Raw genomic sequence first — 14623 nt, 5'->3', positions numbered from 1 at the left:
GTGTGTGTGATGTGACTATGTGTGTATGTATGTGTGTGTGTGTGGTGTGAGTATGTGTGTATGTATGTGTGTGTGTGGTGTGATTATGTGTGTATGTATGTGTGTGTGTGGTGTGATTATGTGTGTATGTATGTGTATGTGGTGTGAGTATGTGTGTGTGGTGTGTGGTGTGGTATGTGGTGTGTGTTGTGTGTGTGTGGTTTGTGTTATGGGTGTGTGTGGGATTGTGTTATGGGTGTATGTGTGTGGATTGTGTTATGGGTGTGTGTGTGGTTTGTATTATGGGTGTGTGTGTAGGTGTGTGTGTATGTGTGTACATGTGTGTGGTGTGCGTATGTCTGTGTATGTGTGTGAGTATGTGTGGTGTGTATGTGTGGTGTGTGGTGTATGTGTGGTGTGTGGTGTGTGTATATGTGTATGTGTATGTGTTTGTGTGTGTGTGTCTGTGTGTGTGGTGTGAGTGTGTGTGTGTGTGTCTGTGTGTATGGTGTGAGTATGTGTGTATGTATGTATCTGTGTATGTATGTGTGTGTGTGTGGTGTGAGTATGTGTGTATGTGTGTGTGGTGTGAGTATGTGTGTATGTGTGTATGTGGTATGAGTATGTGTGTATGTGTGTGTGTGGTGTGAGTATGTGTGTGTGTGGTGTGAGTATGTGTGTGTGTATGTATGTATAGATTACTTACAGTGTGGAAACAGGCCCAACAAGTGTGTATATATGTGTGTGGTGTGAGTGTGTGTGTATATATGTGTGTGGTATGGTGTGAGTATGTGTGTATGTGTGTGGTGTGGTGTGGGTATGTGTGTATGTGTGGTGTGTGGTGTGTGGTGTATGTGTATGTGTTTGTGTGTGTGTGCCTGTGTGTGGTGTGAGTATGTATGTGTGTGTGAGTATGTGTGTATGTATGTATGTGTGTATGTATGTATGTATGTGTGTGTGTGGTGTGGTGTGAGTACGTATGTGTGTGGTGTGGTGTGAGTATGTGTGTATGTGTGTGGTGTGAGTATGTGTGTGGTTTGGTGTGAGTATGTGTGTATGTGTGTGGTTTGGTGTGAGTATGTGTGTATGTGTGTGTGATGTGAGTATGTGTGTATGTATGTGTGTGTGTGTGGTGTGAGTATGTGTGTATGTGTGTGTGTGGTGTGATTATGTGTGTATGTATGTGTGTGTGTGGTGTGATTATGTGTGTATGTATGTGTGTGTGTGGTGTGATTATGTGTGTGTGGTGTGTGTGTGGTGTGTGTATGTGTGTGTGTGGTGTGAGTATGTGTGTGTGTATGTATGTATAGATTACTTACAGTGTGGAAACAGGCCCAACAAGTGTGTATATATGTGTGTGGTGTGAGTGTGTGTGTATATATGTGTGTGGTATGGTGTGAGTATGTGTGTATGTGTGTGGTGTGGTGTGGGTATGTGTGTATGTGTGGTGTGTGGTGTATGTGTATGTGTTTGTGTGTGTGTGCCTGTGTGTGGTGTGAGTATGTATGTGTGTGTGAGTATGTGTGTATGTATGTATGTGTGTATGTATGTATGTATGTGTGTGTGTGGTGTGGTGTGAGTACGTATGTGTGTGGTGTGGTGTGAGTATGTGTGTATGTGTGTGGTGTGAGTATGTGTGTGGTTTGGTGTGAGTATGTGTGTATGTGTGTGGTTTGGTGTGAGTATGTGTGTATGTGTGTGTGATGTGAGTATGTGTGTATGTATGTGTGTGTGTGTGGTGTGAGTATGTGTGTATGTGTGTGTGTGGTGTGATTATGTGTGTATGTATGTGTGTGTGTGGTGTGATTATGTGTGTATGTATGTGTGTGTGTGGTGTGATTATGTGTGTGTGGTGTGTGTGTGGTGTGTGTATGTGTGTGTGTGGTGTGAGTATGTGTGTGTGTGTGGTGTGAGTATGTGTGTATGTGTGTGGTGTGGTGTGAGTATGTGTGTGTGTGTGGTGTGAGTATGTGTGTATGTGTGTGTGTGTGGTGTGAGTATGTGTGTGTGTGTGTGTGGTGTGAGTATGTGTGTATGTGTGTGTGTGTGGTGTGAGTATGTGTGTATGTGTGTGTGTGTGAGTATGTGTGTATGTGTGTGTGTGTGAGTATGTGTGTATGTGTGTGTGTGTGGTGTGAGTGTGTATGTGTGTGTGTGTGTGATGTGACTATGTGTGTATGTGTGTGTGTGTGGTGTGAGTGTGTGTGTGTGTGTGTGTGTGTGGTGTGCGTGTGTATGTGTGTGTGTGTGATGTGACTATGTGTGTGTGATGTGACTATGTGTGTATGTATGTGTGTGTGTGTGGTGTGAGTATGTGTGTGTGTGTGTGTGGTGTGAGTATGTGTGTATGTATGTGTGTGTGTGGTGTGATTATGTGTGTATGTATGTGTGTGTGTGGTGTGATTATGTGTGTATGTATGTGTGTGTGTGGTGTGATTATGTGTGTATGTATGTGTGTGGGTGGTGTGAGTATGTGGTTGTGTGTGGGTGGTGTGAGTATGTGGGTGTGTGTGGGTGGTGTGAGTATGTGGGTGTGTGTGGGTGGTGTGAGTATGTGGGTGTGTGTGTGGTGGGTGTGGTGTATGTGGTGTGGGTGTGTGTGTGTATGTGTGGGGTGTGTGTGTGTTTATGTGTATGTATGTGTGTGTGTGGTTTGAGTATGTGGGTGTGTGTGTGGTGGGTGTTGTGTATGTGGTGTGCCTGTGGTGTGTGTGTGTGGTGTGTGTGTGCGGGGTGTGTGCGTGCGTGGTGTGTGTGTGTGTGTGTGTGGTGTATTTGTATGTGTGGTGTGTGTGTGTGTGGTGTGTGTATGTTTGTGTGGTGTGGTGTGTGTATGTTTGTATGGTGTGTTTGTATGCGTGGTGTGTGTGTGTATGTGTATGGTGTGTGTATGTATGTGTGGTGTGTGTGTATGTGTGATGTGTGGTGTGTGTGTATGTGTGATGTGTGGTGTGTGTGTATGTGTGATGTGTGGTGTGTGTGTATGTGTGATGTGTGGTGTGTGTGTATGTGTGGTGTGTGGGTGTGGTGTGTGTATGTGTGGTGCGTGGGCGTATGTGTGGTGTGTGTATATGCATGTGTGTGTGTGGTGTGTGCGTATGTGTAGTGTGTGTGTGTATGCATGGTGTGTGTGTGGGTGTGTGTGCGGTGTGTGTATATGTGTGTGTGTGGAGTGTGTGTATATGCACGTGTGTGGTGTGTGTGTGTTTGTGGTGCGTGTGTGTGGTGTGTGTGTGCGTGGTGTATGTGTGGTGTGTGTGTTTGTGTGTATGTGTGGTGTGTGTGTTTGTATGTGTGGTGTGTGTGTTTGTGTGATGGGTGTGGTGTGTGTGTTTGTGTGGTGGGTGTGGTGTGTGTGGTGTTTGTGTGGGTGTGGTGGGTGTGTGTGGTGTGTGTGTATGTGTGGTTTGTATGTGGTGTGTGTGTATGTGTGGTTTGTATGCGGTGTGTGTGTATGTGTGGTTTGTATGTGGTGTGTGTGTATGTGTGGTTTGTATGTGGTGTGTGTGTATGTGTGGTTTGTGTGTGGTGTGTGTGTGTATGTGTGGTGTGTGTGGGTATGTGTGCAGTGTGTGTGTATGTGTGTGTGTGTGTGCGGTGTGTGTATATGTGTGTGTGTGCGCAGTGTGTGGTCTGTGTGGTGTGTGTGCTGGGTGGTTGTGGTGGGTGTGTGTGGTGTGTGTGTTATGTGTGTGTGTTATGTGTGTGTGGTGTGTGTGTTATGTGTGTGTGTTGTGTGTGTTATGTGTGTGTGTTATGTGTGTGTGGTGTGTGTGTTATGTGTGTGTGGTGTGTGTGTTATGTGTGTGTGTAGTGTGTGTTGTGTGTGTGTGGTGTGTGTTGTGTGTGTGTGTGGTGTCTGTGTGTGGTGTGCATGTGGTGTATGTGTGTGTGGTGTGTGGTGTGTGTGTGTGGGGTGCGTGTGGTGTGTGTGTGGGGGGTGCGTGTGGTGTATGTGTGTGTGGTGTGTGTGTATGGTGTGTGTGTTTGTGGTGGGTGGTTGTGGTGTGTGTGTGTGGTGTGTGTGGTGTGTGTGTGGTGTGTGTTATGTGTGTGTGTGGTGTGTGGTGTGTGGTGTGTGTTATGTGTGTGTGGTGTGTGTTATGTTTGTGTGGTGTGCGTTATGTGTGTGTGGTGTGTGTGTGGGAGTGATTCTGTGTGTGTGGTGTGTGTATCTGTGTGTGTGGTGTGTGTATCTGTGTGTGTGGTGTGTATCTGTGGTGTGTGTTGTGTGTGTGGTTTGTGTTATGGGTGTGTGTGTGGTTTGTATTATGGGTGTGTGTGTATGTGTGTGTGTGGTGTGTGTGTTATGTGTGTGGTGTGAGTATGTGTGTATATATGTGTGTGGTGTGAGTGTGTGTGTATATATGTGTGTGGTGTGAGTGTGTGTGTATATATGTGTGTGGTGTGGTGTGAGTATGTGTGTATATATGTGTGTGGTGTGGTGTGAGTATGTGTGTATGTGTGTGGTGTGGTGTGAGTATGTGTGTATGTGTGTGGTGTGGTGTGAGTATGTGTGTATGTGTGGTGTGTGGTGTATGTGTGGTGTGTGTATATGTGTATGTGTTTGTGTGTGTGTGTGTCTGTGTGTGTGGTGTGAGTATGTGTGTGTGTGTGTGAGTATGTGTGTATGTATGTATGTGTGTGTGTGTGGTGTGGTGTGAGTATGTATGTGTGTGGTGTGGTGTGAATATGTGTGTATGTGTGTGGTGTGGTGTGAGTATGTGTGTGTGTGTGGTGTGAGTATGTGTGTATGTGTGTGTGTGGTGTGAGTATGTGTGTATGTGTGTGTATGTGAGTATGTGTGTGTGTGTGGTGTGAGTGTGTATGTGTGTGTGTGTGATGTGACTATGTGTGTATGTGTGTGTGTGGTGTGAGTATGTGTGTATGTGTGTGTGTGTGGTGTGAGTGTGTATGTGTGTGTGTGTGTGTGATGTGACTATGTGTGTATGTATGTGTGTGTGTGTGGTGTGAGTATGTGTGTGTGTGTGTGTGGTGTGATTATGTGTGTATGTATGTGTGTGTGTGGTGTGATTATGTGTGTATGTATGTGTGTGTGTGGTGTGATTATGTGTGTATGTATGTGTATGTGGTGTGAGTATGTGTGTGTGTAGGTATGTATGTATGTGTGTGTGTGGTGTGAGTATGTGTGTATATATGTGTGTGGTGTGAGTATGTGTGTATATATGTGTGTGGTGTGAGTGTGTGTGTATATATGTGTGTGGTGTGAGTGTGTGTGTATATATGTGTGTGGTGTGGTGTGAGTATGTGTGTATGTGTATGGTGTGGTGTGGGTATGTGTGTATGTGTGGTGTGTGGTGTATGTGTGGTGTGTGTGTATGTGTATGTGTTTGTGTGTGTGTGCCTGTGTGTGGTGTGAGTATGTATGTGTGTGTGAGTATGTGTGTATGTATGTATGTGTGTATGTATGTGTGTGTGTGTGTGGTGTGGTGTGAGTATGTATGTGTGTGGTGTGGTGTGAGTATGTATGTGTGTGGTGTGGTGTGAGTATGTGTGTATGTGTGTGTGGTGTGAGTATGTGTGTGGTTTGGTGTGAGTATGTGTGTATGTGTGTGGTTTGGTGTGAGTATGTGTGTATGTGTGTGTGTGTGTGGTTTGAGTGTGTATGTGTGTGTGTGTGTGTGTGTGTGTGATGTGACTATGTGTGTATGTATGTGTGTGTGTGTGGTGTGAGTATGTGTGTGTGTGTGTGTGTGGTGTGATTATGTGTGTGTGTGTATGTGTGTGTGTGGTGTGATTATGTGTGTATGTATGTGTGTGTGTGGTGTGATTATGTGTGTATGTATGTGTGTGTGTGGTGTGATTATGTGTGTATGTATGTGTGTGTGTGGTGTGATTATGTGTGTGTGGTGTGTGGTGTGTGTGTGGTGTGTGTATATGTGTGTGTGGTGTGTGTGTGTGGTGTGTGTGTGTGGTGTGTGGTGTGTGTATGTGTGTGTGTGGTGTGATTATGTGTGTATGTGTGTGTGTGGTGTGATTATGTGTGTATGTATGTGTGTGTGTGGTGTGATTATGTGTGTATGTATGTGTGTGTGTGGTGTGATTATGTGTGTATGTATGTGTGTGTGTGGTGTGATTATGTGTGTGTGGTGTGTGGTGTGTGTGTGGTGTGTGTATGTGTGTGTGTGGTGTGTGTGTGTGGTGTGTGGTGTGTGTATGTGTGTGTGTGGTGTGTGGTGTGTGGTGTGTGGTGTGATTATGTGTGTATGTGTGTGTGTGGTGTGATTATGTGTGTATATATGTGTGTGGTGTGAGTGTGTGTGTATATATGTGTGTGGTGTGAGTGTGTGTGTATATATGTGTGTGGTGTGGTGTGAGTATGTGTGTATGTGTGTGGTGTGGTGTGAGTATGTGTGTATGTGTGTGGTGTGGTGTGAGTATGTGTGTATGTGTGGTGTGTGGTGTATGTGTGGTGTGTGGTGTATGTGTGGTGTGTGTATATGTGTATGTGTTTGTGTGTGTGTGTGTCTGTGTGTGTGGTGTGAGTATGTGTGTGTGTGTGTGTGAGTATGTGTGTATGTATGTATGTGTGTGTGTGTGGTGTGGTGTGAGTATGTGTGTATGTGTGTGGTGTGGTGTGAGTATGTGTGTGTGTGTGGTGTGAGTATGTGTGTATGTGTGTGTGTGTGTATGTGTGTGTGTGTGGTGTGAGTATGTGTGTGTGTGTGTATGTGTGTGTGTGTGGTGTGAGTGTGTGTGTGATGTGACTATGTCTGTATGTGTGTGTGTGTGTGTGGTGTGAGTATGTGTGTATGTATGTATGTGTGTGTGTGTGGTGTGGTGTGAGTATGTATGTGTGTGGTGTGGTGTGAGTATGTGTGTATGTGTGTGGTGTGGTGTGAGTATGTGTGTGTGTGGTGTGAGTATGTGTGTATGTGTGTGTGTGTGGTGTGAGTATGTGTGTGTGTGTGGTGTGAGTATGTGTGTATGTGTGTGTGTGTGAGTATGTGTGTGTGTGTGGTGTGAGTGTGTATGTGTGTGTGTGTGATGTGACTATGTGTGTATGTGTGTGTGTGTGTGTGTGGTGTGACTACGTGTGTATGTGTGTGTGTGGTGTGATTATGTGTGTATGTATGTGTGTGTGTGGTGTGATTATGTGTGTATGTATGTGTGTGTGTGGTGTGATTATGTGTGTATGTATGTGTGTGTGTGGTGTGATTATGTGTGTGTGGTGTGTGGTGTGTGTGTGGTGTGTGTATGTGTGTGTGTGGTGTGTGTGTGTGGTGTGTGGTGTGTGTATGTGTGTGTGTGGTGTGTGGTGTGTGGTGTGTGGTGTGATTATGTGTGTATGTGTGTGTGTGGTGTGATTATGTGTGTATATATGTGTGTGGTGTGAGTGTGTGTGTATATATGTGTGTGGTGTGAGTGTGTGTGTATATATGTGTGTGGTGTGGTGTGAGTATGTGTGTATGTGTGTGGTGTGGTGTGAGTATGTGTGTATGTGTGTGGTGTGGTGTGAGTATGTGTGTATGTGTGGTGTGTGGTGTATGTGTGGTGTGTGGTGTATGTGTGGTGTGTGTATATGTGTATGTGTTTGTGTGTGTGTGTGTCTGTGTGTGTGGTGTGAGTATGTGTGTGTGTGTGTGTGAGTATGTGTGTATGTATGTATGTGTGTGTGTGTGGTGTGGTGTGAGTATGTGTGTATGTGTGTGGTGTGGTGTGAGTATGTGTGTGTGTGTGGTGTGAGTATGTGTGTATGTGTGTGTGTGTGTATGTGTGTGTGTGTGGTGTGAGTATGTGTGTGTGTGTGTATGTGTGTGTGTGTGGTGTGAGTGTGTGTGTGATGTGACTATGTCTGTATGTGTGTGTGTGTGTGTGGTGTGAGTATGTGTGTATGTATGTATGTGTGTGTGTGTGGTGTGGTGTGAGTATGTATGTGTGTGGTGTGGTGTGAGTATGTGTGTATGTGTGTGGTGTGGTGTGAGTATGTGTGTATGTGTGTGGTGTGGTGTGAGTATGTGTGTGTGTGGTGTGAGTATGTGTGTATGTGTGTGTGTGTGGTGTGAGTATGTGTGTGTGTGTGGTGTGAGTATGTGTGTATGTGTGTGTGTGTGAGTATGTGTGTGTGTGTGGTGTGAGTGTGTATGTGTGTGTGTGTGATGTGACTATGTGTGTATGTGTGTGTGTGTGTGTGTGGTGTGACTATGTGTGTATGTGTGTGTGTGTGGTGTGAGTATGTGTGTATGTGTGTGTGTGGTGTGAGTGTGTATGTGTGTGTGTGTGTGTGATGTGACTATGTCTGTATGTATGTGTGTGTGTGTGGTGTGAGTATGTGTGTATGTATGTATGTGTGTGTGTGTGGTGTGGTGTGAGTATGTATGTGTGTGGTGTGGTGTGAGTATGTGTGTATGTGTGTGGTGTGGTGTGAGTATGTGTGTGTGTGGTGTGAGTATGTGTGTATGTGTGTGTGTGTGGTGTGAGTATGTGTGTATGTGTGTGTGTGTGGTGTGAGTATGTGTGTGTGTGTGGTGTGAGTATGTGTGTATGTGTGTGTGTGTGGTGTGAGTATGTGTGTATGTGTGTGTGTGTGAGTATGTGTGTATGTGTGTGTGTGTGAGTATGTGTGTATGTGTGTGTGTGTGGTGTGAGTGTGTATATGTGTGTGTGTGTGATGTGACTATGTGTGTATGTGTGTGTGTTTGTGGTGTGAGTGTGTGTGTGTGTGTGTGTGGTGTGAGTGTGTATGTGTGTGTGTGTGATGTGACTATGTGTGTGTGATGTGACTATGTGTGTATGTATGTGTGTGTGTGTGGTGTGAGTATGTGTGTGTGTGTGTGTGGTGTGAGTATGTGTGTATGTATGTGTGTGTGTGGTGTGATTATGTGTGTATGTATGTGTGTGTGTGGTGTGATTATGTGTGTATGTATGTGTATGTGATGTGTGTATGTATGTGTGTGTGTGTGGTGTGAGTATGTGTGTATGTGTGTGTGGTGTGAGTATGTGTGTATGTGTGTGTGTGGTATGAGTATGTGTGTATGTGTGTGTGTGGTGTGAGTATGTGTGTGTGTGGTGTGAGTATGTGTGTGTGTATGTATGTATAGATTACTTACAGTGTGGAAACAGGCCCAACAAGTGTGTATATATGTGTGTGGTGTGAGTGTGTGTGTATATATGTGTGTGGTATGGTGTGAGTATGTGTGTATGTGTGTGGTGTGGTGTGGGTATGTGTGTATGTGTGGTGTGTGGTGTATGTGTATGTGTTTGTGTGTGTGTGCCTGTGTGTGGTGTGAGTATGTATGTGTGTGTGAGTATGTGTGTATGTATGTATGTGTGTATGTATGTATGTATGTGTGTGTGTGGTGTGGTGTGAGTACGTATGTGTGTGGTGTGGTGTGAGTATGTGTGTATGTGTGTGGTGTGAGTATGTGTGTGGTTTGGTGTGAGTATGTGTGTATGTGTGTGGTTTGGTGTGAGTATGTGTGTATGTGTGTGTGATGTGAGTATGTGTGTATGTATGTGTGTGTGTGTGGTGTGAGTATGTGTGTATGTGTGTGTGTGGTGTGATTATGTGTGTATGTATGTGTGTGTGTGGTGTGATTATGTGTGTATGTATGTGTGTGTGTGGTGTGATTATGTGTGTGTGGTGTGTGTGTGGTGTGTGTATGTGTGTGTGTGGTGTGAGTATGTGTGTGTGTGTGGTGTGAGTATGTGTGTGTGTGTGGTGTGAGTATGTGTGTGTGTGTGGTGTGAGTATGTGTGTGTATGTGTGTGTGTGGTGTGTGTATGTGTGTGTGTGTGGTGTGTGTATGTGCGTGTGTGGTGTGAGTATGTGTGTATGTGCGTGTGTGGTGTGAGTATGTGTGTGTGTGCGTGTGTGGTGTGAGTATGTGTGTGTGTGCGTGTGTGGTGTGAGTATGTATGTGTGTGTGAGTATGTGTGTATGTATGTATGTGTGTATGTATTGGTGTGTGTATGTGCGTGTGTGGTGTGAGTATGTATGTGTGTGGTGTGGTGTGAGTATGTGTGTGTGTGGTGTGGTGTGAGTATGTGTGTATGTGTGTGTGTGGTGTGAGTATGTGTGTATGTGTGTGTGTGGTGTGATTATGTGTGTATGTATGTGTGTGTGGTGTGATTATGTGTGTATGTATGTGTGTGTGGTGTGATTATGTGTGTATGTATGTGTGTGTGGTGTGATTATGTGTGTATGTATGTGTATGTGGTGTGAGTATGTGTGTGTGTATGTATGTATGTGTGTGTGTGGTGTGAGTATGTGTGTATATATGTGTGTGGTGTGAGTGTGTGAGTATGTATGTGTGTGGTGTGGTGTGAGTATGTGTGTATGTGTGTGGTGTGGTGTGAGTATGTGTGTATGTGTGTGGTGTGGTGTGAGTATGTATGTGTGTGTGAGTATGTGTGTATGTATGTATGTGTGTATGTATGTGTGTGTGTGTGGTGTGGTGTGAGTATGTATGTGTGTGGTGTGGTGTGAGTATGTGTGTATGTGTGTGGTGTGAGTATGTGTGTATGTGTGTGTGTGGTGTGATTATGTGTGTATGTATGTGTGTGTGGTGTGATTATGTGTGTATGTATGTGTGTGTGGTGTGATTATGTGTGTATGTATGTGTATGTGGTGTGAGTATGTGTGTGTGTATGTATGTATGTGTGTGTGTGGTGTGAGTATGTGTGTATATATGTGTGTGGTGTGAGTGTGTGTGTATATATGTGTGTGGTGTGAGTGTGTGTGTATATATGTGTGTGGTGTGGTGTGTGTATGTGTGTGGTGTGGTGTGGGTATGTGTGTGTGTGTGGTGTGTGGTGTATGGGTGGTGTGTGTGTATGTGTATGTGTTTGTGTGTGTGTGCCTGTGTGTGGTGTGAGTATGTATGTGTGTGTGAGTATGTGTGTATGTATGTATGTGTGTATGTATGTATGTGTGTATGTATGTATGTGTGTGTGTGGTGTGGTGTGAGTATGTATGTGTGTGGTGTGGTGTGAGTATGTGTGTATGTGTGTGGTGTGAGTATGTGGGTGGTTTGGTGTGAGTATGTGTGTATGTGTGTGGTTTGGTGTGAGTATGTGTGTATGTGTGTGTGTATGTGTGTGGTTTGGTGTGAGTATGTGTGTATGTGTGTATGTGTGTGTGTGGTGTGTGTATGTGTGTGTGTGGTGTGATTATGTGTGTATATATGTGTGTGGTGTGAGTGTGTGTGTATATATGTGTGTGGTGTGGTGTGAGTATGTGTGTATATATGTGTGTGGTGTGGTGTGAGTATGTGTGTATGTGTGGTGTGTGGTGTGAGTATGTGTGTATGTGTGGTGTGTGGTGTGAGTATGTGTGTATGTGTGGTGTGTGGTGTATGTGTGGTGTGTGTATATGTGTATGTGTGGTGTGTGTATATGTGTATGTGTTTGTGTGTGTGTGTGTCTGTGTGTGTGGTGTGAGTATGTGTGTGTGTGGTGTGTGTATGTGTGTGTGTGTGGTGTGTGTATGTGTGTGTGTGTGGTGTGTGTATGTGCGTGTGTGGTGTGAGTATGTGTGTGTGTGCGTGTGTGGTGTGAGTATGTGTGTGTGTGCGTGTGTGGTGTGAGTATGTGTGTGTGTGCGTGTGTGGTGTGAGTATGTGTGTATGTGCGTGTGTGGTGTGAGTATGTATGTGTGTGTGAGTATGTGTGTATGTATGTATGTGTGTATGTATGTGTGTGTGTGTGGTGTGGTGTGAGTATGTATGTGTGTGGTGTGGTGTGAGTATGTGTGTATGTGTGTGGTGTGAGTATGTGTGTATGTGCGTGTGTGGTGTGAGTATGTATGTGTGTGTGAGTATGTGTGTATGTATGTATGTGTGTATGTATGTGTGTGTGTGTGGTGTGGTGTGAGTATGTATGTGTGTGGTGTGGTGTGAGTATGTGTGTATGTGTGTGGTGTGAGTATGTGTGTATGTGTGTGTGTGGTGTGATTATGTGTGTATGTATGTGTGTGTGTGGTGTGATTATGTGTGTATGTATGTGTGTGTGTGGTGTGATTATGTGTGTGTGGTGTGTGGTGTGTGTGTGGTGTGTGGTGTGTGTGTGGTGTGTGTATGTATGTGTGTGGTGTGAGTATGTGTGTGTGTGTGGTGTGAGTATGTGTGTGTGTGTGGTGTGTGTATGTGTGTGTGTGTGGTGTGTGTATGTGCGTGTGTGGTGTATGTGTGTATGTGCGTGTGTGGTGTGAGTATGTGTGTATGTGCGTGTGTGGTGTGAGTATGTGTGTATGTGCGTGTGTGGTGTGAGTATGTATGTGTGTGTGAGTATGTATGTATGTATGTATGTGTGTATGTATGTGTGTGTGTGTGGTGTGGTGTGAGTATGTATGTGTGTGGTGTGGTGCGAGTATGTGTGTATGTGTGTGGTGTGAGTATGTGTGTGGTTTGGTGTGAGTATGTGTGTATGTGTGTGGTTTGGTGTGAGTATGTGAGTGTGTGGTGTGTGTATGTGTGTGTGTGGTGTGTGGTGTGTGTATGTGTGTGTGTGGTGTGATTATGTGTGTATGTATGTGTATGTGGTATGAGTATGTGTGTGTCGTGTGTGGTGTGTGTGTGGTGTGTGTATGTGTGTGTGTGGTGTGTGTATGTGTGTGTGTGTGGTGTGTGGTGTGTGTATGTATTTGGTGTGTGTATATGTGTATGTGTGTGTGTGGGGTGTGTGTGTATGTGTATGTGTGTGTGTGTGTGTGGTGTATGTGTGTATGTATGTGTGTATGTGTATGTGTTTGTGTGTGTGTGCCTGTGTGTGGTGTGAGTGTGTATGTGTGTGTGTGTATGTGTGTGATGTGACTATGTGTGTATGTATGTGTGTGTGTGTGGTGTGACTATGTGTGTATGTATGTGTGTGTGTGGTGTGATTATGTGTGTATGTATGTGTGTGTGTGGTGTGATTATGTGTGTGTGGTGTGTGGTGTGTGTGTGTGTGTGGTGTGAGTATGTGTGTGTGTGGTGTGAGTATGTGTGTGTGTGTGGTGTGTGTATGTGTGTGTGTGTGGTGTGTGTGGTGTATGTGTGTGTGTGTGGTGTGTGTGGTGTATGTGTGTATGTGCGTGTGTGGTGTGAGTATGTGTGTGTGCGTGTGTGGTGTGAGTATGTGTGTATGTGCGTGTGTGGTGTGAGTATGTATGTATGTGTGTGTGGTGTGAGTATGGGTGTATGTGTGTGTGGTGTGTGAGTATGGGTGTATGTGTGTGTGGTGTGTGAGTATGTATGTATGTGTGTGTGTGGTGTGAGTATGTGTGTACGTATGTGTGTGGTGGGAGGTGTATGTGTGTATGCATGTATGTGTGTGTGTGGTGTGAGTATGTGTGTATGTGTGTGCATGGTGTGAGTATGTGTGTGTGTATATGTGTGTGTGGTGTGAGTATGTGTATGTATGTGTGTGTGTGAGGTGTGAGTATGTGTGTGTGTGTGTGTGTGTGGTGTGAGTATGTGTGTATGTATGTGTGTGTGTGGTGTGAGTATGTATGGGTGTGTGTGGTATGTGTGTGTGTGGTGTGAGTATGTATGGGTGTGTGTGGTGTGTGGTGTGTGTATATGTGTGTGTGTGGTGTGTGTATGTGTGTGTGGTGTGTGTATGTGTGTGTGGTGTGTGTTTATGTGTGTGTGTGGTGTGTGGATGTGTGTGTGGTGTGTGTATGTGTGTGGTGTGTGTGTGTGTGTGTGTGGTGTGTGTGTGTGTGGTGTGTGTGTGCGCTGTGTGTATGTGTGTGTGTAGTGTTTGTGTGTGTGTGTGGTGTGTGTATATGTGTGTGTGTGGTGTGTGTGTGTGGTGTGTATGTGTGTGTGTGTGGTGTGTGTGTGTGTGTGGTGTGTGTATGTGTATGGGTGTGTGTATGTGTGTGAGTGGTGTATGTGTGTGTGTGTGTGGTGTGTGTATGTGTATGTGTGTGTGTGGTGTGTGTATGTGTATGTGTGTGTGTGTATGGTGTGATTATGTGTGTATGTATGTGTATGTGGTGTAAGTGTGTGGTGTGTGTGTGTGTGGTGTGTGTGTGGTGTGTGGTGTGTGTATGTGTGTGTGTGGTGTGATTATGTGTGTATGTATGTGTGTGTGGTGTGAGTATGTGTGTGTGTGGTGTGTGTATGAGTGTGTGGTGTGTGTATATGTGTGTGTGGTGTATGGTGTGTGTGTGCGTGGTGTGTGTGTGTGGTGTGTGTGTGTAGGTGGTGTGTATGTGGTGTGTATGGTGTGTGTGTGTGGTGTGTGTGTGTAGTGTGTATGTATTTGGTGTGTGTATATGTGTATGTGTGTGTGTGGGGTGTGTGTGTATGTGTGTGTGTGTGTGTGTGGTGTGAGTATGTGTGTATGTATGTGTGTGTGTGTATGTGTATGGTGTGAGTGTGTATGTGTGTGTGTGTATGTGTGTGATGTGACTGTGTGTGTATGTGTGTGATGTGACTATGTGTGTATGTATGTGTGTGTGTGTGGTGTGAGTATGTGTGTATGTATGTGTGTGTGTGGTGTGATTATGTGTGTATGTATGTGTGTGTGTGGTGTGATTATGTGTGTATGTATGTGTGTGTGTGGTGTGATTATGTGTGTGTGGTGTGTGGTGTGTGTGTGGTGTGTGTATGTGTGTGTGTGGTGTGAGTATGTGTGTGTGTGGTGTGAGTATGTGTGTGTGTGTGGTGTGAGTATGTGTGTGTGTGTGGTGTGT

General features: G+C 45.0%; 1 protein-coding gene across 6 annotated transcripts in view; it reads left to right on the top strand.

Annotated features, from left to right (window-relative positions):
• Window positions 1–14623, top strand: part of znf385c (zinc finger protein 385C) — a 488384-nt gene that overhangs the window by 378479 nt on the left and 95282 nt on the right. The window lies entirely within an intron of this gene.

Source organism: Chiloscyllium punctatum, chromosome 42 (genome assembly GCF_047496795.1).
Source record: "Chiloscyllium punctatum isolate Juve2018m chromosome 42, sChiPun1.3, whole genome shotgun sequence".
NCBI lineage: Eukaryota > Metazoa > Chordata > Chondrichthyes > Orectolobiformes > Hemiscylliidae > Chiloscyllium > Chiloscyllium punctatum.
Note: the sequence above shows the minus strand (reverse complement) of the source record. Positions and strands in the feature narration are given on the sequence as shown.